This window comes from Tenrec ecaudatus, chromosome 17, assembly GCF_050624435.1.
Source record: "Tenrec ecaudatus isolate mTenEca1 chromosome 17, mTenEca1.hap1, whole genome shotgun sequence".
Taxonomy (NCBI): domain Eukaryota; kingdom Metazoa; phylum Chordata; class Mammalia; order Afrosoricida; family Tenrecidae; genus Tenrec; species Tenrec ecaudatus.
In genome coordinates, this window is record NC_134546.1 from 75,807,001 (window position 1) to 75,832,925 (window position 25,925).

Genomic DNA, 25,925 nt, shown 5'->3' on the forward strand with positions numbered 1-25,925 from the left:
TTCCTTGGAGCCATAATTTCTATCATTTCCACCTTTCAGAATTTTGAGAGACGCAGTGCACCTTGATTAAGTGACTGACCAAGCCCAACCCCAGGAGATGGGGGACCTGGAAAAAAACCTAGAATATCTGAGTCTAGAGTTCAATGTATTGCTTCTTCAGAGTGCAGGGAGCACTCATTGAGAACGTATGTACCAAACCTTTTAGGAAAGTGATGTGCAGATGAATAATGTCATAAGGTTGACACTTAAGGAGACCCCTACTAACCACTGCTATGAAATTATCTGAGACGATCGTGGCAGTCAAACAGAGAAATGGAGATGACCTGAACTAGTGTGTAGTTACATCACGGTCTCAAGCTTAAATTGGTCAGACAAGCATCAAGAGCTGACACTATGATGGTGGTTTGGTGAAATGAACAGGATCAAGTGATGCTCTGTGAGTGTGCATATGAAAAGGCAACTGACTCAATAATCTCCAAATGAAAAATGCTAGGGTGTCCTGTGATTGAACCCCTGGATTTTAGTGAAATCAATGCATCTTCATTTCAAAACATTTGCTTATACATTTCAGCAAATTGTGGCCCAAAGAAGTCCAGATGACCAACACCTTGTGCTTGGATTTCCCCACTGTAAAACATATATTATTTTGGAGATATACAGATTCTAATTCACCAGTAAATGAGTGATATCAACCCTAAGTCTGCAAAAAGCGTTTTCATCTTTGTTAGGAGGAAGGAAGCTGAATGGGGATTGAGCTTTAAAACGGCATGTTTAGAAATAGTGTCACAGTTTCTATAGTCAAAAATATGAACAATTTTTCGAAATCAGACAATCTTTGAGTTTAGTGAATAAAAGTAAGGTGAGACCAATGAGCAGTTGTGATGGTGCTGTGCCCAGAGCACAAATGGAGAGGCTGTCTCTGGTTGGAGATGCTCACATTTCAATTGAACCAAAGCCCCCTGGGTAAGGGATATTTAAAAGAGTGTCTGCGCTCATTCTCTAAATGTTGAGGATCAGCTGCATGGACAGCCCTAATTTTAATGGAGAGTGACAATGTCTTTTGATTCAAGATGTAAAATACTGTTCTTGGCTCTTATTCGTATTCTGATCCTGTTTTTAAATGATTGTTTTCCATTTACTGCTCTCCTGAAATTTTGCACTTGAAATCATGACCTGACTGATTTTGCAATCTTGTGGATATTCCAGCAAACAAAGGGGGGTGTCTCTATTCAGAATCTTGCATTTTTAGAGGCTACAGCGTTAAATACTGTCTTGCCTGGGGCCCAACTTTTCTAGGTGGTATGTTCTTCCCTGAGACCCTCTGCCACTTGAATCTCTATTTACACTGAGGTTGACCTCGATCATCAGGCTCTGGGATGGAGCATGTGTTTTGCATAAGAGCAGTGGGATTGGTGATGACCATGCTCAAGGTGGGAAAAATCCTAGCTGCATAAGATTAGTAGGGGACAATGCCGACTGGAAACATTCTGCCAGAGGCTTCAGGTCATATTTCATAAATAAACTGCAGAGCTAGGAGTGGAGCATGTCCTTTGGACCTAGCGCCTGGTTTACCCTTTCCTGGCCTTCAGAATTTGGACTGAATAGAACCCACCACCACGTGATTCATTTCCTCAAACATTCAAGAATTTCTGTTGGATGTTGCAGTGATTCTCAGAACCCAGAGCATGAGGGGATCTCCTCAAGGGAGGAGGGGGTGGAAATTGGAATGGAATGGCTTCATAGTAGAGTTGTACCTTTGAGGAATTATCAACCCTATCTCTTTGGGACTAATCTGGTATGCATGCTTCTCAAAGATGTTGCTTCCACTCAAGGAAAAGTACCTAGTACTATGAGGAGGTTAAGTGGGTGTACATAAAAATAAATAAGGGATCTTGAAGTGTGTGAGGTTTGAAGGTATCTTGGAGCCCAATTTCCAATTGATGGTGTCAACAGACTCTATCCTGCCCACTTTCTAGGGCACAGGACATAGAGGAGCCTAAGGCAGGGAAGAGGCTATGGTGGGCTGGAGGGAGAGAACACTGAGCTCAGAAATCCTTGGATTTCCTTTGATGCTTCGCACACAGCTCTTAGGGAAAACCTGTTCTCACTATCGACTAACATGCTTATGATTTCAAACGAAAGGTTACTCTACAATGGGCTCAGAAGGAAGAGAGGAGTCTGAGCTCCATCACTTTCTGTTTATAAGGCCAGGGCTCCCTCACATGCAAATTATTCTCAGGCACTAGTGTACAATTTCACCCTTAGCCTGGAAAAGCTATCAGTTCTCTTCAGACAAGGCTGTAGGTCTCTTGGGAATCAGAGCTGTGGTCTAAAGATGCTATTTCTGTGTGTTCTCCTGTGCCTGGTGACAGTTCCCCAAGGTGAGTGATTCCGATATCTGACCTGGGTATATGGGGATGGTTGTAGACTTCAAGTGACTGACAAGGACAATATGTTTTTGTATTCAGGGATCCTGTCCCAGGTGCAGCTTCAGGAATCGGGTCCAGGGCTGGTGAAGCCCTCCCAGAAGCTGTCCCTCACCTGCACTGTCTCTGGTTTCTCCATCACAAGCAGTGGTTACTGCTGGCACTGGATCCGCCAGCCATCAGGGAAAGGGCTGCAGTGGATGGGAGAAATATGTGCTAGTGGTAATACATATTATAACCCGTCCTTCCAAAGCCAACTCTCCGTTACCAGAGATACATCGAAGAATCAGTTTTCCCTGCAGCTGAGCTCCGTGACTGCTGAGGACACGGCCATGTATTACTGTGCAAGGAGCACAGTGAGGGGAAGTCAGTGTGAGCCCAGACACAAACCTCCCCTGCAGGGGAGACACTGGGCAGCAGGGGGCACGCAGGACCCACTGACACCCAACCCTAGACAGGCACAGATGGATGACAGGGAGGATTTCCTGTTGGAATTAGGGCCTTTTTCTTTGCTCTCAGCATCCCCAGAGACAATTTTTCCTTTTTTCTTAATATTTTCCTTACTGCCAGATTGAAAGGAAAAACTAGCACTCTCTGTTTGCAGTACTAATATTAAAGGTGATGCTGACCCTTCATTATCATTCTCTATGCCCCGTTTTCCTTTGTGAGAAACAGACTATCATCCTCACACTGTCTGTGACTCAAAATCTGTTGACAACGAAATACAGGCATGTGCAGATTCATGCGTGCAGTGTATGATTTTAAATGTTCTGAGCTCTTTACTCTATTACAGCACATTGTCAGGTCTCTGGAGGTGTCTCTCTGCATTATTCCCTGTGCACTGTGGCTAGTGATTGACTAACATTCATTATGTCTGAGAAAATAATTGTGGAGACGTCTGGGTCTAAACTTGTGAACTGTCCATAGTGATGCTTGTTACCCATTACCTCCCTTTATGCAGAAACTAGTGTTACAGCCATAGAGAGATCCCTGACACTGTGAACAGGTGAACTGAATGACCTGTCTGGTCAGTGAAGTCATTAGTAATATCATTCATTGGAGTCACAGTTAAGGTAACACTCATTGGAAGGGAAACTTTGATTCCAAAAGATAGCAAATGAGTTACAAGAGAAAGAAATTGCAAAATAATATCTCAGAATGGTCCTCCTTCTCAATTGAGAGTAGTGACATTTCTCACATATTTGGATCAGGTGATCAGGGGAACCATTTCCTAGAAAAAGGACATCTTATTTGGCAGAGTGTCACAAAAATAAAGGGAAACACTCAGTTAGATGCACAGACAGAGTGGCTGCAAAAATGGTATTAAACTTAAGAACAAGTGAGGATGGTTCAAGACTTGGCAGTTTAGTTACTTGTCCTATTGTGCACAGAACCATTGTGAGTCAAACTGACTCAAAAACACCCAGCAACATCTTTGATGGAGTGAGGTGAAGAAAATTGAGATTAATTTTGGTCATTTAAATGTAATTACCTAAAATTATCATAAATTATACCATTTTAAAATGTAAATTTATTAAAATTACTTAACATTTAAAATACAATAGATATACCATTTCCAATTAAGTTATAGCTATGTGCCTTGCAAATGATTAGGAAACAAAGTTCAATAAATAAATACTATAAATAAAAAATATTATATTAACGTCCGCTCTCCTTGGTGGCATAGAGGATTTCACATTTGGATGTTAAGTGCAAGGTCAGCAGATAAAATCCACCAGCCATTCTGAGAAAGAGAGATGAGGTTCTAAAGAGTTCTACAAGGATTGCAAATTATATAATCCAAATTCAAAGGAGAGAATAGTGTCAGAGCATAAATTGTGAGATTCTGCTCTGCAGAGGGCTGTGGATGACAGTGGAGGCTCAAACACATTTGTAGGATCTTCACAGGGAATACACCTCTAGTGATTTCCCTCTCACCATATCTGAGGGATGGAACAAGCTGGCGGTCAGAGAGAGAGATTGGAGAGATGACTATAGTAGGTCAAAATGACTCACCTACTTGACTTTGATGGTTAAAATCTTGTCATTTGATCTTCCTTTTGATATGCTTTGTGATTAATATGGGTTTTAATATTTTCTGGTTTTCTTTTATACACTTAGGGTTAATTTCTCCTGTGTTCAGTCATTGTTGGTAGCATTTTTGACTATTTATAACTTTTTCTATGTTTTTCAATTTATGTAGTGCACAATAGGTGAATCTACAAGATAATAACTAGAATAAAGGTTCACAGGGGCTTCAGCAAGAGAGGTGGGGAGAAAAGGGAAGTTAATAGAAAGGAGTTCAACAAGGAAGAACTTGTTTTCTAACTGGTTGTGGTAGTGATTGTAAAACACTGCTTGCATGATTGAACTCTGGAAGGGTATGATGTCTGGATTAGCTGTTAATAAAATTATTTTTTAAAGAAATGAAATGGCAAAAGATATTAGTTGCAGGACAAATGTTTTAAAACATTTTTATTTTGAATACTGTTAAAATTATTTTAATAAATTAATATTGCACATTAAAAAAGACATGATGTTATGTAATATATATCCCATTTAAATTTTTGCTGATTTCTCAGTTATAAAAATTTACAGTGCCTAAAATCCTAATGAGCAGATCTACTCTGCTCTAGAACAGTGTTCCCTAATCAACAACAAAGATAGAGAAATAGGGTTGTGCTATGAGGTAGAATCTCCTGGAAGACAGAGAGTTGATTTTGTTGTTGTTGTTTTGTATAGTCCATGTAATGTGCATAACAATTGGTTTGGGGGATGTTAGCATGTGTTCAAAAGAAGGTAGAAGAGGGATGTTGTAGGACGCCAGTGATTAAAAGTGTTGTTGGATCCAGAAGCCTTGGGAAAGGCAGTCAGACAATAAGGTCATCACTTTACAGCAGGAGGCTGATATATTTGACCTAAGCACACCTGGGTCTTTTATGGACTCTGGGGAAGGGCAGCAGATGGCACATGAACTTCCTGATTTCTAATTTCCAATTCCTATTTTGGTTTATTTCAGATATATTTTGTCACTGGCAGTAATATTCTTGAATATTTGTTGTTTTTCTGTTTTACATTAGATGAAACCCGAGATTGAAGAACATATAGAGATAGCAAAGAGAATAAGGGATTCTGGGGCCTACAGTAGGGGGGTGGGATAAAAGGGAGCTGATGCCAAAGAGTTCAATAAGGAAGAGGGTGTTTTGAAACTAATTTTGGTGGCAATTGTACAATACTGCTTGATGCACTTGAATGATGAATTGATATGATTATTATGACCAAATACAATGGTTTTGGAGGGAAAAATGAGAAAATAAATTAAATATTAAATAAAGGCTATGCCATTGATAACACTTTGATTTCAAATTTCTGGCTTATAAAATAATCTCTTTTCCAGTTCAATATTTTAGCTAGTTTTTTGAAGTGTTGTACCAGCAAGACATTCCATAAGTTTCTGATTATGCATGAAGAAATTATCTTCCATTTTAAAACCTATTTTTCTCATAGTATTTTCTCATTTATAGGCAAAAAATAATATTTTCAACATGCTTCTCGTGCACAATGCAGTGGCATTAGATTATCATAATGTTCAACAATTGCCAACATCTGTAAAATTTCCTATCACACACATCACAGAAACCCCCAAAAAATAACTCTGACTTGAAAATTTCCTCCTCAACATGGAATAAATAACTCTATTAATTTCTTGCTCTAATTATTTTGAATCAAAGTCTGCTTAAAGAATCTTTCTCTTACTGTGAAAATAAGGAACCCTACACTGTGTTCAATACCTCCATTGTCTTTCAGGCAGATTTCTTTCTTAATCAATATTTTTTTTCAATAATTATATTGGGGCCTTTACACCTCTTATCACATTCCATACATACATCCATTATATCAAGCACATTTGTCCATTTGTTGCCCTCATCTTCTCAAAACATTTGCTTTCCACTTGAGCCCTTGGGATCATCTCCTCACTCCCCGCTCCCCCCACCTTCTTGAACCCTTGAAAATTTATAAATTATTCTTATTTTGTCATACCTTACCTACTCCCTTCACCCACTTTTCTGTTGTCCATCCCTCAGGGAGGAGGTTATATGTAGATCCTTGTAATCAGCTCCCTCTTTCCAACCCACCCTCCCTCCCTCCCTCCACCCTTCACTCTCAGCACTGTTCCTGAGGGGATCATCTGTCCTGGATTCCCTGTGTGTCCAGTTCCTATCTGTACCAGTGTACATCCTCTGGTACAGCTGGATTTGTAAGATAGAATTGGGATTATGATAGTGGGATGGGAGAAAGCATTTAAGAGCCAGAGGAAAGTTGTGTGTTTCATCATTGCTATACTGCACCCTTACTGGCTCATCTCCTCCCCACAACCCTTCTGTAAGGGGATGTCCAGCTGCCTACAGATGAGCTTTGGGTCCCCACTCCACACTTCCCTTCATTCACAATTATATGACTGTTTTGTTCTTTGATGCCTGAAACCTGATCTCTTCAACAGCTTGTGATCATACAGACTGGTGTGCTTCTTCCATGTGGGCTTTGCTGTTGGTGAGCTATATGGCTGCTTGTTTACCTTCAAGTTTTTAAGACCCTAGGTACTATATCCTTGGATAGCGGGGCTCCATCAGGTTACTTCACACATTTGCTTATGCACACATTTGTCGTCAGCGATTGTGTCAGGAAGGTGAGCATCATGGAATGCCAGTTTAATACAACAAAGTATTCTTACATTGAGGGAGTACTTGAGTGGAGGCCCAATGTCCATCTGCTACCTTAATACCATGTGGAAACATATAAATTTCTCACAAGTCATCTCCCCCAAATATGTTACACTGCTTGCAGCTAATCATAAAAGTTACTTCCCTTGAGACAATCAGCTGCCATTCTGCTGTCTCCTCCCATCACAGGTGGGCCTGCTCCCTGCTGCAGGGGACAATGGGTTACTTCTCCCTGAGGCTTTTGAGCATTAGCTTGGTTCCTGTAGGTGGGATTTATACCTACTGATAATAGTTCCTATGGAGATCCAGAGAACAGATCAAACCTGCTCAGTGACATCAAGTTAGGCTGCCATCCTGAATATAGGATCTGTCTGTCTTGTCACATGGATACCCCCAATCCCTCCTCTTCCTATTGAGTGTATACCCCTAGATTGTTCCCCTCTCGTTGCTGTATAACCTATATTACAAACCCTTCCTGTGACATATGTCTTTACCTATAATTAGTGGGCTTGCACACTTCCGCCAGATGTTAATAAAAAGTGCCCTCTCTCTTGGCTCCTCCCTTGATCACTCGTCAGCTCCAACTATCCTCTCCCATCCTCGCTCCATTGTTCCCTTTCCCCTTGTCCTCCTTCCCTTCCACCTCTCTTCACGTGGATCACCAAGAAGAGCTTAGAAAAGCTTACTACCATGAAATGTGTCTGACTCCATTATTTAAATCTATTTTATCTCTCATGCGCTTCGATGACTTTAATCTAATACTTATATATCCTAACCGTACAATTGTGCCTATTGAACCCACAATTAGTGGTGGGGGGCTGGCACCCCTTCCAACCACAATACTAAACTTATAAATATATGCACATATCTATTTCCGATCCTCATATGTAAATACCTTTACATATGTGCATGCCTTTATTTAAACCTCTATAAATGCCCTTTGCGTCCTAGCTCTTTCCTCTTGTCCTAGAACATGCTCGGCTTTCATTTTGGTTTCAGTAATTCCTCTCAGCTTTATCAGTATTGTATTGTGGAATATATTTCACTATCATATCTATATAAATATTTATAGATCATTCTTCCTTCTGTTGTACCTAATTCAGGTTGTTCGCAAGTTGAAGCATACTCTACCTCCCAAGCTTTTCACAGGGGGTGAGTCAGTGTATGTCCAGACATAAAACTATCCTCAGGGAGAAAAGTGACCTAAAGGGAAGCTAAGGACCCACCAGCTCTGGACCAAGAGAAGAAAGAAGTGAGGACAGGAGCCTGGGTAAGGACTGTAGTCCTGGTCAGCTATAACTTCTGCACTGACCACTATGGTAGCGTTATTGCTCATGGCAGGAAACCTGCATAGACAACTCCAGATAACACTCCTGACAACAGTCTGAACACTTAGGACCAGACAAAATGTGTCTGTTCGGCCCACAGAAGTTGGAAGACAGTGTAAGCCCAGGAAACACCTCTCCTGTATGTGATGGGATGCTGTCACCAGGGGGCTCTCTGAAGATACTGAGCCCAACACCCACCCCCAGTACTGAGTCATGGAGGAAAACTGAGCTTCTTCTTATTTCTGTGGTTTCTTTTAGCCTCACAAATAACCCTGTTGTTAGGAAACCTTTTCATTCCAACTCTAAATATAGAAGATAAAATTGAAGTATCTTTTACTCCTTTTCCAATATTGTGAAATGTAATAAGGGAAAGAAGAATTTTGGAAGACATACACTTGTTTTCATATGCATTCATATGTATGAAAAGATGCAGGTTGACCGTGTCTTGATTCCAAAATATGATGAGGATAGACCTTGTAATTAATTTCAATCGATCATCTGGATGCTTCTGATGGTAATGGACACAAAGTTACACTGAACATGAAATCTCCACAGATGTTCATATGATTGGGAGAGTGAAGACCTCAGAGAGAGGACTGTGTTCTCCCAAAGACTCCACCAGCATCGCTTTTCTAGTCTGAGTCCCAGAGCTATGGTCTCCATTTAGCCCTCTCCACCTTTACATACAAGTGCACCTCCCAGTCACATGCAAATACCAGTCCCATGAAACCACAGCAAGCTTGTACTTAAATTTGCATTCCTTCACACCCTAGAGAGCAATTTCTGGGTGTCATGAATCTTATCCACATAACATTAATTTGGTGTGGGTTTTCCTCTTTCTGGTGGCATCTCCGGAAGATAAGTGCTTCAGGCATTCACACATGAACTCTAGGGATGCAGCATCCGAGCATATGACTCTTTGTGTTTCTCTTTATCCCCAGGTATCCTGGCCCAGGTGTAGCTACAATAGTCAGGCCCCGGACTGGTGAAGCTATCATAGATCCTGCCTCTCACCTGTGCCGTCTCTGGATTCTCTTTAACAAGCTGTAGTGTGCGCTGAATCCGCCAGGCTCCAGGAAAGTAACTGGAGTGGGTTGGTCCAACATGGAGTGGTGGAAGCACAAGATATAAGCCAGCTCTCCGATACCGGGTAGTATCATCCGGGACACCTCCAAATGCAAATTTTATTTAAAATTGAGCTCTTTGAATCCTGAGGACACCGCCATGTATTACTGTGCTAGACGCACAGTGATGAGAAATCTGTGTGAGCCCAGACACAAACTTCCAGGCAACAGGCCATGATTTCCGTGGCTGCAAAAGAGACAAGTCAGTGATGTTTTCCTCTTAGAAGCTGTGGTTTCCCCACCTTGTCAGCACCTCTCTAGGGACCACCAAGCACAGATTCTAGGGAGCCTTCATGTATCTGAACCTGCCTTCTTTTCATCGGAATGGGCTTTTTCTGTATTTCACCATCTATCCAAAGGTAGAATTCTCAGAAATATTAGTGTGTATTGATTACATCTCCATTTACCAACTAGAGCATTAACCACTGCTTTGGTTACAAAAGTTAGAAATATTCCAAAATATCAAACTCACTGCTGTCGAGTTGATGACAATTTATGATGACACCCCTGTAGGTTTCCAGCATTGTAACTGTTGTGGGAGTAGAAAGCCCCATCTTTCTTCCTTGAGAGGCTGAGGGTTTCAAACTGTGTACATACACTTCTCAGCCCAACACATAACCAGTACGCCACCAGCCTCGTTATAAAAACATCAATGCAGCAAAATATTCTCATGTGAGCCCCACATTTTCTTCAAGCCATCAGATGAGTGTCCAAAGTTTTCATTCCAGTGAATGCTGACAAATGTATGCTTATGTGATAATTTTAACTTAGAATGATCTGGATAATATTGTGATATTGTTAGGTACCGTTGAGTTGGCTTCAACTCTGAGAGATCCCATGTACAAGGATGAACTGCTACCCTGAAGTGCACTCTCTTCAGTCATTCCCCTGTTTGGACTCATCATTGCAGCCTTTGTGACAATCCACCTCCTTGAAAGTCTCTCTTTTTCAATGGCATTCCAATTTAGCAAGCACAAGACCATTCTCTGGGTTCTGGTTCCTCATGATGACATATCCAAATATGTGAGATAAAGTCTTACTTGAATGCTTCCAAGAATCATTCCAGATATGTTAATTCTGAAAGAGACCCACTTGTCCTGCAGGCAGTCCGTGGTATATTTAATATTATTCTCTAACACCATAACTCAAATGCATCAACTCTTCTTTGGTAGTTCTCTTTTTTTCTCCTTCTTTGCATGTGGGTTGCATTTTTTTTAATTATTTTATTTTTATCACTTAATTGGGGGCTCATATGGCTCTTATCACAATCCATCTATCCATTGTGCCAAGAACATTTGCACTTATGTTGCCATCATCATTTAAAAAATATTTTCTTCCTGCTTGAGCCCTTGGTATCAGCTCCTCATTAAAAAAATCTTATATGGTACTTGGCCTTTATTAGAGTCACTCTTAGCTATCACCACTGTGGCAGCTGTTTCTGGCACTTGAGAGAGAATCCAGGGTTGCTACCAGAATCACACAATGCATAGGAAAGCATCCTACAATAAGTACTCAAGGAGCAAAAAATAACAGCAGTGCCAACATTGAAGAAATCTATAAAATGTCTTAACATCAGTCAACATGAAGAGAAATGTTCATCTGATGAAAGTAAAGATCGTGATGTATGTAAGTTATATTTAGAGGAACCTGGACCACAAAACCATGTGGCATAATGATTAAGTAATCAACTTTTGGGCAACAGGTTGGCAGTTCAAAACCACTCAATGATGACTCATTTGGTTAAATATCTGATAACTTTCTCCCATCAGTATTAAAGAAAAGAAAACCCTCTTCAGATAGTTCTCTTCCATGCAGGTTCTCTATGAGACTCTGTGCCCAAACAGCCTTGGATGCTTAAAGTTCTTAAAATATGTGGACAAGACATTGGCTACCAATAATTAGCCAAAATACAGTGAACGTCAACATAAGAGCACATATAAAGACATTGTATTCTGTTACATATTTCCCTTTGCTAGATGTGCTTTTCTGCATAAAACAAGTACCTTTCCCCCAGCACTGTTATTCAAACCAGGAAGAATGTTTTGTGTTTTGTTTTATTTTATTTTTGATGATGCAAAGTGCCAGAGTGCGTTCCAAATTCTAAGTGATTCAATGTACAACAAAATGAAATAATGCCTAATTCAACATCACAATCACAATGAATATTTTTGAGCTCACTGTTACAGCCTCTGTGTCAATCCACCTCATGATGTGCCTGTTCTTCACTGATCCCCTAATTTATCATGGTTGATGTCTTTCTCAGGGGACTGGTATCAAAACTTTACATGAAACAAAGTATCCCCATCTTTGATTCTAATGAACTCTCTGGCTGTCCTCCTTTCAACACAGATCTGTTTGTTTTATTGCCAGCCTGCCCCACAGTACTTCCATCATTCATTTTGAACATCATAAGTCAAAGGCCCTCATTTTTCCCATGGCCTTCCTTTTTTATAGTCGAGAGTTCATATAAATATAGTAATATTGAAAATATTGTGACTTGGCTTTTGAAAGTGACATTTTTGAAACCCTGTAATATGGACCTGTCAGTGCAGAGATGTCAAGGGCTATGGTGGTGTTGTGGGATAAGATTTGCTCACCACAAACAAGGTCAGGGATTCAAACCAGCCAACGGGTCCTCCTGAGTAAGATGACATTGTCTATTACTGTATATAATTACACTCAGCAGAAGCCTAACAAGCAGTTCTAATCAGTCTTCTAGGGTTCCTATGAGTCAGAGTAGATTTGCTTTTGAAAGAAGAGATTGTTCAGGAAGTGGGTGGGCGGAGTTATAAAAGCAGCCACCGGGAGTCTGTGGCTATTTCAGTTGGAAGGAGGACTGTCTTTTGGGCACCCTCACCTTTGTGACTATGGAGAATGCAAAAGGCAAGGAGCTGAACTCCACAGGGAATCCCTCAGGAGAGTGTGTCACTCTCAGCTTTGAACCAGTGTTAGAACCTGAACTTGTCCCGTGGGCTACGAATGAACCAAGCAAGTCGTCAACTGTGCAAAACTGCGCGTCTCAGGTGACTCAACAAAAAAGAATTAAAAAAAGAAAAAGATAATTCGCAAAACGATGACAACTTGAAATCCCGAAAGAAGATTCTTATTCCTCCATTACCATCAAAACTGCTGCCCATTCACCTGGTTTACCGAGACATCCTGCGGGCCTGGTGCCATCAATTAAAGCTGAGCACCAAGGACCAGCAACTAGATGCATATAAGCGACTGTATGAACATGCTCGAGCCCAAATCAGAATTTTCCTGCCACAGCAAAGGAAGCCAAGATGCAGACACGGCTAAAAAAATCAAATGTGGCCAAATGAAATCTAGACAGTTTGCAAAAAAATGAATATGTATCCTGAAGGGACTCGCCCCCCTGAAGCAACTCCTTCCTCTGCAGGAGGGGCACCTGCCTTTGAATCCGTTCTCCAACAGGACGCCATTGCAGATGACAATATGGTAATACAGATGACAAGCTCCACCAGTGTGGCTGTGCTGGCCTCCTGGTGAAGAATTGCAGGCAAAGCTGGGAAGGTGGAGGTGGAAGAATCACCACCAGAGACTCATGCAGTCAGTTGGTGTGTGGTACATGGGAGAAGTCTCCCTGCAACCAGAAGTGGCTGGGTTCGATTCCAGTTTCATGCTGGACAAGCCTGGGTCCCTGAGAAACCAGGAAGAGTGAGTGCTCTCTTCTCGATACCTGCCAGTAATTTTCCACCTCCGCATATGGAAGACAACCTGCTGTGTCCCAAATATGTCCAGAGGAACTGGGTAATGAAAGAAAGCGTCCAAAGTGAGTAGGGTACCCCGGAAAAGGACACTTCCAAGATTGGCGTTAACGATTGTCATCATGTCCTTCTGGGCTTCCGTCCACGCCCTCCCATGGCCCTGCTCGCGGTGGGAACAGACTGTCGGGGGCGGGTGTCCCCTTTTGCAATCTGGACTGTGAAGTCAACCCCAGTTTTGCTTGCTGCTTCCTGAGTTGAGATTCAGAAGACACTGATGTTTAAAATTGTTACAACTTTACAAATTACCATACGCCCCAGCTAATAAAAACATAAATAGTTCAAAGTCCACCAATTCCAACATTTCCTTGACCCTCTGAAGTACACATGGCTTAAGCTGAGCTTTGGTGGAGAGTGCTTCTGATCAGAATGGGTTGTGCCCAAGTCACTGAAGACAAGATTACTAAGTTTGCTTCTGTACTGAATTTTCTTTGCCTGAACACTGATTTTAGGAGCTGTTCCTTTCTAACTGTAAGCTTAATGACTTCAAGAAATTGAATATTTAAGACAAAAATACCTAATATTCTTAATATAGAAAACATGTTTCCAAAATATCTGTAATTTGCCGCTGGTATCAGTGTTATCACCATTGTTATTACTGGTAGCTGTCTTGTGGCTTCTGCTTTTGAAAAAGTTTAAGCACAATGTACTGAAGTTATAGATGCTCTTGTGTATTTCATCCTATGTATGTGTGGGGATCAAATATGTGAATTATTCACTAATATTCTTGTAAGCATTAAAGCAACAACAAAAAAAAAGAGAAGAGATTGTTCATTTTTAGGTCAGTAGCTTGGTTTTCTGATTTTCCTACGGTCAGAAGAATGTCTGGTATGTTCCTAGTTCTCAGACCTCACAAAGAAAAAACAATTCATGAATTAGTGGATGACTGTGTTTAAATCAAACAATACTGCTACACTGGAATTCTGATTTTGTAATTTCAAATATTGGAATCTGGGGAGCCAGCTAATTCAATGTATGCTTGTGGGTCACATCACTCCTCTCTCTGTCATCCAACTTGATTCAAGAATCAGCTCTGGAGACACTTTGTTGTGGAGCTGTGGTGCCTGTGCATTAGCACACTGTTCATAGTCCCCACCTCATGTAACAGCCAGGAACACTCCTTGGCAAATGCCTGTTGTGGTTTCTTACCTAATGAGACCACCACCATCCATGCCCTGCAATCAGGGGATTCCAGAGCCTTCTGAGTCAGGGAGCCTTTGATGCAGAAATGTCTGCTTCTTTTCTCTTCTTCCTCCTGATGGTGCTGGGTCTCCCATCAGGTCAGTGGCAGGGAAATGCAGTGGATCACAGCACATTCAAAGACATATGGGGCCTTTAATGCTTGTTTCCGAAGACTCCAGGGGCCCTGTCCCACATGCAGCTACAGGAGTCAGGTGATCAGGTGGTGAAGCTTCTCAGACCCTCACTCTTACCTCTACCATCGCTAGGGACTCTGTTTCCAACATCAGTGCTACTTGGGACTGGATCAGACAGAGCCCTGGGAGAAGCCTTAAGTGGATGGGAAAGACCTTCTATGGATGAGTGGTATAGCGAATACACACCATGTCTCAGAGACCATCAAGTCACATCCATGAACCAGTTCTCCCTGCAGCTGAGCTCTGTGACCACTGAAAAGCACTGTGCAAGGAGAAAAGGAGAGGGAAAGTCAATGTGAGCCCCCACACAACCCGCCATGCAGGACAGCTGGGGACTGAACTAAGAGAGCTCTTCTACCAGCAGGGGTAGCTCAGGCCCAGGAACCAGAAGCAGGTGTGTGTGTGTGAACACAGATGAGATCTTCTGCTGTGTCTTGGGTTCATTTTGTTCCCACTGCTTAGGAGCAGATTTAGAGGAAACTCCAGTAGAAACTGCCTGAGGAGAGTATGGGGGTGGGGGTAGTTTTGTCATTGTATGCTGAATCTTTTCGTTTCTTTTTAACTTGATGAGTAATTTCTTTTAAAATTTGGTAAGTAGTCTCCATGTTCTTAAACATAGACCCTGGGATCTTCTTCAGAATTACATTAAAGTTATAGATTGCTTAGAGTGTGTTACTTTCACAAAGTTAAGGCTTCCTCTTCATGAACGTGACCCGTTATTCTAATTATGGGTGTGTCTTTTGGTATCATGGAAAATGTTTTCTTATAATTTTCTTTCTACAAGATTTTTGTTTTTCTGTTTGGGCTTACTCCAATTTACTTTATACTTTAAGTGGCTATTGTAAATTGTATTATTTTCTTTTCAGAGCTTTATCTAACAGTACGTGAAATCAAACTGATTATTTGTGTTTCCTTTATAACCTGTGAAATTGCTTAACCTTCCAACTGTTTTCTATAATTTTCTTCTAGAGCTTTTGGGTTTTCTATGTTTAGAGTGATATCATCAGCAATTATAGAGAGTTTTACTTCTTCATTACCATTTTGGATGCATTAGTTTATCATTTGTTGATTTATAGTTATAGTTAAATTTGAAGCATTATATGAAATAAGATTTGTATTTAATGGTATCCTTATTTCATTCTAATTTGGAAGGTGAATGCTTGCACTTCCTCTCCATGGAGTGCAATGTTTGCCATTGGCATTGTATGTTGCTGCTTTAAGTCCTGTCAAATCAGTTTGGACTCATAGCAACACTAGAGAAAACAGAATGAAAGAGAATCATCCTCACAATTTTCATATGTGAGGCCTTTTTTTGCAGTTACTGTGCCAGCTATGTTCTTAAAGGTCATCCTTTAAAAACTGACCTTATGCTTTATCAACCAGGACGTCTTTTTCCAAGTTCTGATTTCCTTGACACATGTTCAAAGTACTTGAGATGAAGTAATACTATGCTTACTTCTTTGTATTAAGCATCACAAGTGTACATCATCCAATATAGGATTGTTTGTTCCTCTAACAGTCTACCACACCATCAAATTATTCACCAGTATCATGATTCAAATACATTGTTTCATCTTCGATCTTTCTCATTCATTGTCCAACTTTGACATGCATTTGAGACCATTGAAATTTCATAGCTTGGGCCAGGTGTATTTCAGTCCTCAAAGAGACTTTCTTGCTCTTCGATCATTAAAGAAGTCTTGTGAGCAGATTCACTGAAATGCATCATTTGATTGACTGTGGCTTCCTGAACACTGATTATAAATCTAAGCAAGATGAACTCCATCACAGCCTCGATCTTATCTCCACTTACCATATTTTCTATTGGTCCCATAGTGAGAAGTTTCATTTTCTTTGCATTGATTTGTAATGTAGAGTGAAGGCAGCAATTTCTGAACTTCATCAGTAAGTTTTCAAGTCATATTATATTGGAACATGTAGTTTTATTTCACCTGCATATGACAGATTATTAGCTGGGTTTACTACATCCTGATGTGTGTTTTCCATTTAGTACAGCTTCTCATGTTATTTTTTTCAGTATAGCATGGTGCACAGAGAAACTGCTGACGTTTCCAATCATTCTGTATTGCTGTGAAGCACAATGAACACCCATGGAAGCAACAAACAAGAAATCACACCACAGATTGCATTGAGCATGAAAAATGACTTCATGACAGTGCTTAAAATGCTTTCCAGAAAATATGGTCATTGTATAACCACCCATTCCAAGAAAATATTTCAAAACCAAACAAGGCCAATCTAACAAACAATAATAGCACCAATCATAATGTGAGGTAATATATTTGTATCTTTACAACATAAATGTCTCCTTCAGTCAAGTACCATTTCATGTCCTTTGCCTATTTTGAGTTTCAAATCTCTGTACATGTTCTACTGTCATGACTGGTATTAAGTGAGATGGCATGATAAAGAAATAGGAGTTAACTCACCAGAAAACATGCAGAGAAATGAGAAAACACCATAGAATAAATATCCATTATTGACTGGGAGTTTTAATAAAATCAAAATTTGTTAACAGTCTCTATGCTTTCTGTGTCCACAGTTTCTTTGATCTCTCAATAGATGGGGCAAATCTCAAGAAAGAGGATGAATTTAGACTTTTTCTTGTCAGTTTCTGAAAAAATACTGGAGGTTTCTCTGCCTTTTTCCCATTTTTCTTCTGGGGTTTCTAACATACCAATCTTCCCTTCAATTTCCAGGTTAAATTTCAAAACTTAGTGACAAGCATCACTTTTGGGGAAGAGTTCTCTAAGAACTGTATAACTTGTCCGTAGTATTGATTTTATTTTAGCTATTATTTGGCCTACTTATCAGTTCTTTCTAGTAGTATCATGAAATTATAAAATTGTGTAGACATAAAAGAAGTTGACAAAATAACAATGTATAAATTACCAAGGACACCTGAGGGAGGGGGGAGTGGAGAGGGAGGGGGGAAAAGAGGACCTGATGCAAAGGGCTTAAGTGGAGAGCAAATGCTTTGAGAATGATTGGGGCAGGGAATGTGCGGATGTGCTTTATACAATTGATGTATGTATAGGTATGGATGGTGGTAAGAGTTGTATGAGCCCCTAATAAAATGTAAAAAAAGAAAAGAAGGGAAAAAAAGAAAATGATTAGGGCAAAGAATGTACAGATGTGCTTTATACAATTGATGTATGTATATGTATGGATTGTGATAAGAGTTGTATGAGCACCTAATAAAATGTTTTTTTTTTAAAAAAAGAAAATAAATGGGAAAAAAGAATTGTATGAGCCCCCATTAAAATGATTTAAAAAATAAAATAGAACAAGTATACTTAAAGGTCCAAAAAAAAAAGTTGACATCATTGATTATCTTGGAGGTCCTGTGACAGGTTCAGCATCATTATTTGGACCCGGGAGTGATGAATCCCTCTCAGAGACTCATCACTTAAAATTTGCTGTCTCATATTTCTGGTGCTGGTTCTATCAAAACCTGGAGAAGAGACTGGAGTCGTTGTTATCAATATGTTTTAGAGGAAGAAAACAATTACCCATCACAATTGAGTTGACTCTCAAGCTTAAAAAGCATGTCCACGAAGCAGTTCTCCCTGCAGCTGAGTTCAATGATCACTGAAGGCACAGGATCCATTTCTGTGTGAGAGGAACTGTGGGAGGACTCAGTGTCATCCCATGCACAAGCTTCCCTTCAATAATGACATTGGTGTATAGGATCACGTGGGCTGCACAAAGCACAGGAGCCAGGCTCCTGGGGCAATGGGAAAAGCACGGGGGCAAGGAGCTCCTTGTTGGCATCTATGGTTTCCTTTCCCTCCAAATCAGTTTCTACAAGAATTCTCTCTTCCGTAATGTTTATTATAAAACACATCAACTTCAATATCCATTCATATGTTGTATAAATAAACACAAATATGTGGATGCATGCATACATGAACCCTGTGGTGTTGTGGTTTCTCTTTAACCTGTGAGTTGAAAGTTCAGGGGTTCAAAACGACCAGCTATTCCACAGGGAAACATGGAGCTTTCTATTTCCATAAAGTGTTACAGTTTCAGAAATGCTCAAACCTACCCTTTCCTGTAGGGTCGCAATGCAATGAGTGGTGAGAGTGATAAGTAGATCAATAAATACAAATATTGTTTGAATCATTAACATGCATTCAATGGGTTTCATATTCTTGATGGCTGTGCTGAATGAAAATTAAAGTGTAATATTAAAAATGTGGAATTCAATAGAAGAGAACGTAGTGGGGAATTCATAACATCAAACATGTAAATGATAGAAACAAAATTATGAAATTAATTACCTCAGTTTCCATCTAATGAAACTAGAAAAAGTTGAAGTATGCCATATCATAGATTAGTATGGGGAAAATAATAAATAAAGGAACTCAAATAAATGAAAAAGCAGGAACACAGTAAGTAAGTCAATTAAACAAAAACTATTTGAAAAGATGAAGTTAAATGATAAATATCCAGTTTTCTTGATCATGACAAAAGAAAGAGGACCGGAATCTCCCAGATAAGAAAACAGAGAGGAAACACTATTGTGCATGCTGTATGGGCATATTTTATGAACAACTGCATGCCCACTGTTTAAAAATATCACTGAAATATGAAAATTCTTGAAAGGTAAGGAAACCAATAATGTTTCTAACAAGAAACAGATAACAGAGCCATCAAGTATATGTACCTGCATCCACATCTCAAAGGGAACAAGTTGGAATGCACTGATACCTCTCAGGCCACAATGGTTATTGTGTATGTGATATATAAAGTTCATAAATGTAAAACTACTTTTAAAATATATTGATAATATATAAAAAGTAAAGCAATGCCTGATAAACAGAGTAAGAGCTCTGTTGTCCTTTGATAGTGCTTGTGTTTCTGAGTCTGAGGGAGAACTCTTGTTCATATTCTCTACTCCTCTGCTTCTAAATATAAGGGGACATGCAAATTCTGCTCTCTGCCTGCTGATAAACTGGCCACAGCCCCCGATGTAGGAGATCTGAGAGCATAGTCCCAGTCTCTAGGGTCTCTGTTTTTTCCATTTTTGCACAGGAGCTAGTCCAGAAGACACATAATGAATTTTTCCCCGACTTTGGCTTTCATTTTGGCCATTTTACATGTTAATCATTGTAGACCATGTAGAATGGTCTAATTTGATATTATTGTGAGTATAATTGTGAGAACATTAGTTTGTATGTGTGTGATCTAATCATGGTGCCTCTGTGTTTACAGGTGTCCAGTGTGAGGTGCAGCTGGTGGAGTCTGGGGGCGATCTGAGAAAGCCTGGGGGATCTCTGAGACTCTCCTGTGCAGCTTCTGGATTCACCTTCAGTAACCATGGCATGCACTGGGTCCGCCAGGCTCCAGGGAAGGGCCTGCAGTGCGTCGCAGCCATTAGTAGTACTGGTGGTAGTACATACTACACAGACTCAGTAAAGGGCTGATTCACCATCTCCAGAGACAATGCCAAGAACACGCTGTATCTGCAGATGAACAGCCTGAAAGCCGAGGACACGGCCATGTATTACTGTGCAAGAGACACAGTGAGGGGAAGTCAGTGAGAGCCCAGACACAAACCTCCCCTGCAGGGAGGAAGCATATCTCCAGGGGGAGCACAGGCCCCACAGAGCACAGGATCAGTCCCAGCAGCAGGTGCAGATGGTTTCAACTTGGGGATTCTGCCCCATCTCACTGTTCCCCAGGGAATCTCTCTATGTTTATTTTGTGATTATGTACCCACACCTGATATCTCCTAATTCAAAAACGGTATTTTAAAATAGGAAACATTCTCACATGCAGAAAAATAGCTGTCCCTTATCGAGGGGCAAAGGCCTTGACAGGCACCCCCAGCATCAGATATCTGCTAAAACTCAAGAACAGATTTTACAATCAGATGCAGGGAAAATGCAGTCATTAGTTAGTGCTAATTGTGAGTGTACACTCATGTCTGAGCGGTTAGTTTGAGCCCACCCAGTGATGCCTTACGACACAGGACTCACAATCTGCTTCTTTTTGCTGTTTGGTGCAATCAAATTGCTTCCAGCCCATAGCGATCCTATGCACAACCGAACCAAATACTGCATGTGCTGCACCATCTTCACAATTGTTCCCATGTCTGAGCCCATTAATGAAGCCACTGTGTCAATCAATCTCGTTAAGCGCCTTCTTCTTTTTCACCACCCCTCAACTTTAGCAAACATGATGTCCTTCTCCAGGTCCTGGTCTCTTCTGATAATATGTCAAAAGTGTATAAGATGAAGTCTTGTCATCCTTGCTTCTAAGGAGCATTCTGGCCTTACTTCTTAAAATGCAGATTTGTGTGTCCTTATAGCAGTCCACAGTACTTTCAATATTCTTCTCCACCACAATCCCAATGCATTGATTCTTCATTCTTCCTTATTCAATGTCCAACTTTCACAGGCACATGATGCAAGGGAGAATATCATGGCTTGGGTAAGGAACACCTTATACCTCAAAGCATCATCCTTGTTCTTCAGTTCGAGCCTTGTGCAGCAGATTTATACAATGAAATCTGTTTTGTTCTCTGCCTCTTGCTTCCATTAGCATTGACAAAATCCTTGACAACTTCAACCCTTTCTCCATTTATTACCCTTCCTCCATTTAGTGTAATGTTACCTATTGGTCCAGTTGTGAGCATTTTGCTCTTCCTTACACTGAGTTGTAATCTATACCGAAGGCTAAAATCCCTGATCTGTATCAGCAAGCTCTTCTATCCCTCCCCACTTTCATTAAGAACAGTTGTCTCATCTGCATACCACAACTTGTTAATAAGCTACTCTGATTATTTGCTCAGTTTTTAGACTAAACAAGTATGCTGAAGCGATACATCCCTGATGAACACCTTTCTTGATTTTAAGCTGTGAATATTCCCTTGTTCAATTCATAAGGATGCCTCTGGATCCATGTGAAAGTTCCTCCTCTATGATGCTCACTCTCCCGACACAACTGCTGAAGCCAAAGTGGGTGAACAAGTAAATGTGGTGAAGAAAGCTGATGGTGCCCGGTTATCAAAAGAGATAGTGACTGTGGTCTTAAAGGCTTGAAGATAAACAAGCGGCCATCTAGCTCTCAAGCAACAAAGTTCACATGGAAGAACACACCAGCCTGTGTGATCGAGTGGTCCCAAAGGGATCAGTTATAAGGCATCAAAGAACAAAAAATCATATCATTGGCTGCACACCTCCATGATAGGATCGCTGAAGACAAATGGGTGCATAAACAAATGTGGTGAAGAAAGCTGATGGTGCCCGGCTATCAAAAGAAATAGTGTCTGGGGTCTTAAAGGCTTGAAGGTGAACAAGCGGCCATCTAGCTCAGAAGCAAAAAAGCCCACATGGAAGAAGCACACTGGCCAGTGTGATCACGAGGTGCCAAAGGGACCAGGTATAAGGCAGCATGCAAAAAAAAAGGATATATGTGTGTATATGTATACATATATGTGTGTGTATGTATATATACATACCATATTGAATGAAGGGGGAAGTGCAGAGTGGAGACCCAAGGCCCAAGTGTCGGCCACTGGAGATCCCCTCATAGAGGGGTTTAGGAGAGGAGATGGGTCAGTCAGGGTGCGAGGTAGTACTGATGGAGAACACAGCTTTTTCCCAGATCCTGGATACTTCCTCCCCCCAACTACCATGATCCGAATTCTACCTTGCAGGGCTGGATAGGGCAGAGGTTGTACACTGGTATATATGAGGGCTGTAGGCACAGGGAATCCAGGGTGGATGATACCTTCAGGACCAAGGGTGTGAGGGGCGATGCTGGGAGAGTGGAGGGTGAGTGGGTTGGAACGGGGGAACTGATTACAAGGATCCACATGTGACCTCCTCCCTGGGAGAGGGATGGCAGAGAAGGCGGGGAAGGGAGACAACAGAAAGGGCAAGATAAGACAAAATAACGATGTATTAACTACCAAGGGCACATGAGGGAGGTGGGATCGGGGAGGGAGAGGAAAAAAAAGAGTACCTGATACAAAGGGCTTAAGTGGAGAGCAAATGCTTTGAGAATGATTGGGGCAGGGAATGTATGGATGTGCTTTATACAATTGATGTATGTATATGTATGAATTGTGATAAGAGTTGTATGAGCCCCTAATAAAATGTTAAAAAAAAGTTCCTCATGAGTACAATGAAGTGTTCAGAAGTTCACATTCTTCTCAAGGATATCCACAGTTTCTCATGGTCAACACAGTTGAATGCCAGTCTATGAAACATAAGTAACCATCTTTCAGTTATTCTCAACTGTGAGCCAAGATCCATCTGGCTTCAGCAATAATATCCCTTGTTCCACACCCATTTCTGAATCTAGCATGAAAGTTGCCTGTCCATGTACTGCTGCAAACAGTGTTGGTTGATCTTAAGCAAAATTTTACTTGGGTGTGATATCAATGCTATCATCCTATAGTTGGAATATTTTCTTGTACCACCTTTCTTTGGAATGGGCAGAGACATGTATCTCTTCCAGTCCATTGGTCAAGTAATTGCCTACCTAATTTCCTGACATTGATGAGAAAGAGCTTCCAGTGCTCCTTCAAGTTTCTGAAACATTTCAATAAGTATTCCACAAATTCCTGGAGTCTTGTTTTTGGCACCATTGGATCCGGCTCATATGCTATATCCTGAAATAGTACAATATAGACTAGTTCTTTTTGGTATGGTTGCTCTGTTTATCTGTCCATCTTTTCATGATACTAACTGCATCATTACAATATGGAGAGGTTGGAGTTATAACCCACTCTGATTCTTGGGTACACATCGTCAGGGGCCCCTTTAGTACTCGTGTTTTTATTTAAAGCTGAGCCTTGTTACTGCTGATGACATGACTGTGAATTTCTGTGCATGGAGGTAGTGAAGGAAGTTTTACTTGTGTGTGATATCAAGTTTTACTCTGACACAAAATACCAACTGAAAAGAGGGTTTTCAGTGTGCTCTTGAGGCCATTGAGAATGGGGACCTAAAAAAGATGAAAATTGTGGGATCAGTGAATGGAGTGGGTAGAAGTGGGATGTGCTCTGTCAACGGGCTCTACCTGTGGGAAGTGCACAGTGCAGCTTCCCAGGCAGGGAATGGAGCAGGAGCTAAGCTGATGGGGGTGGGCGGTTGAGCAAAGGGGTGCTGGTAGAGAGGTCGGAGGCTGCAATGGGGTGGATCATCCCTGTGGAGGTCACCAATAGATTGCAGGTGAGTTACGGGGCCCTGGGTGAATGGAGGGAGATACCTGGGCCCAAGGGCAGATGGCTGCCACGTGGGGAGAGGGAAACTGTGGTAATGGGAAACTTCTCTCCTAGTAGGGTCCCATGAGTGGGCAGCTGCTGTAGGGAGTCCCACCACAGCTGCATGTGTGTTGGCAGAGCAGCGAAGCGACTCTGGGCACGGGGTCCTGGTCTCGGGGTAGAGTGAGGCAATAGCTGATCTCTACCATGGTGGTGGAGGCCTAATGACCTGAGATGTCCCAAGAATGGGATCCTGGGTCACCGATGCCCCGGTTCAGGACAAATGCGTAGGCTGGGGGTGGGGTTCTGTCCCAGGGGGATCTTTCACTCACCAGACTCCTATCACTCAGCTACCTGGACAACAAAGCCATCTTGTTTGAAAGAGCCCTCAGAGTGTGCGGGTCACGTGGTCCGCCATCCTCCCTCTCCTAATCATGAACATTTAAGAAGCAGAAATTAGATGAAGGTCACAGCGTGAAAAAAAAAAAGCTTTAAACAAAGAAAAGAGGTAACTGTGAAACAAGAAATACTTTGTCACCTTTTGTGACAATATTCCAAAAGGAATTGGCAAGTAAATTCAACCTGAAGATTAAAAGGAACAGTATCACATACACCGTAACTTGTAATAAGAAAATCAAATTAAAAAGGGAGTGAACAAAAGGCAGATATAACTTTAATAATTTGATGGATTTTCTTTTCTTTAATCCTTCATGAACATAGGTACTATCATTATGCCTACAATTAACAAATAATCAAGGGAAGGCATATATGAAGAATTATCTTCCTAGTTAGATGAGACTTTTTCTAACAAATTTATCAAATGCAGTTTCTTCCATAAGAGTGGAATGTGTGTAATGCTTTCTTGACACAGTGGGCGTGGATGACTGCTCTGCACTCTCCCGCAGCATTTCTCTTACTACTCTGAGAGAACAAAATAAGTCTTACCAACATTGTGCGCATGACAGATAAAAAGAAAGTCTAACGAACATTTTCCTGAAACTGATTCAATACTTTGATTTTCAAGATCTCTGAATTATTTGCAGGTATGAATTCTTTGCAAAGTAACTTTTTCCCCCTCAAATGTTTAGTCAAATACAGTATAGGCCCAGTGGCATAGGTTGTACACATTGTGCCGCAGACTGCAACATCAGCAGTTTGATATCACAACCCAGCTTAGTGGGAGAGAGATGAGGCTATGAATATCTTTTAACCATCTGGACTCTTCTTCTGGCACTATATTAGATAATATTCCATTATGATTCACGTTTGTCAGTTCATATTCTGGAAGTGGGACAACTCTTCATTACTGCTAGTCTGCTGAGGTTGAAAGTTCCACATAAACCTGTTCACCAGGGGGTAATACTGGTAGTAATTGAAATACTTGCTGGATAGACTGTAATACGTAAAAATTTGTGATCATGGGAAACCTACAATATAATTGTCCCAGAGAGAAAATTAACTGAATTGTCATATTTAACGAGGCATTCCTCCTATCCCTTTGCCATTGACAGGGCAACAGCTGGGTATATTTAGTAAATAAGGAATTGATTTGAAATAATGAAGTTGTTCTTAGCAACTATAGCTAGGTTTGTGAAGGTCTCCACCATCACATCTCTGTAGAGTTGCTTCTGAGAATCATCCAGCAATGCCCATTCTTCTGGGGTAAAATCCACAGCCACAGCCTCAACAGTCACTGAGACCAAAAATAACCCACAGGATCTCTTTCATCTGAGGACTAAGCATTCAAATATGTTTGAACAGAAAAATGAGGCATATAATCCTGAGAAATTTCCATTTCATTGTGATTTGACACATGGTTATGAATTCTATAAGGTCTACCTTAGGGTTTTGCCCATTTTTTCTAACTCCCTAGCCATATATATTCACTTCTACAAAGGTTTCATCTCATCTCATAGACTTACCA

At 40.9% G+C, this 25,925-nt stretch overlaps 1 pseudogene; it reads left to right on the top strand.

Annotated features, from left to right (window-relative positions):
• The first annotated feature begins 12,466 nt into the window (after positions 1-12,466).
• LOC142430518 (developmental pluripotency-associated protein 4-like) overlaps positions 12,467-25,925 on the top strand; it is a 105,947-nt pseudogene continuing 92,488 nt past the window's right edge.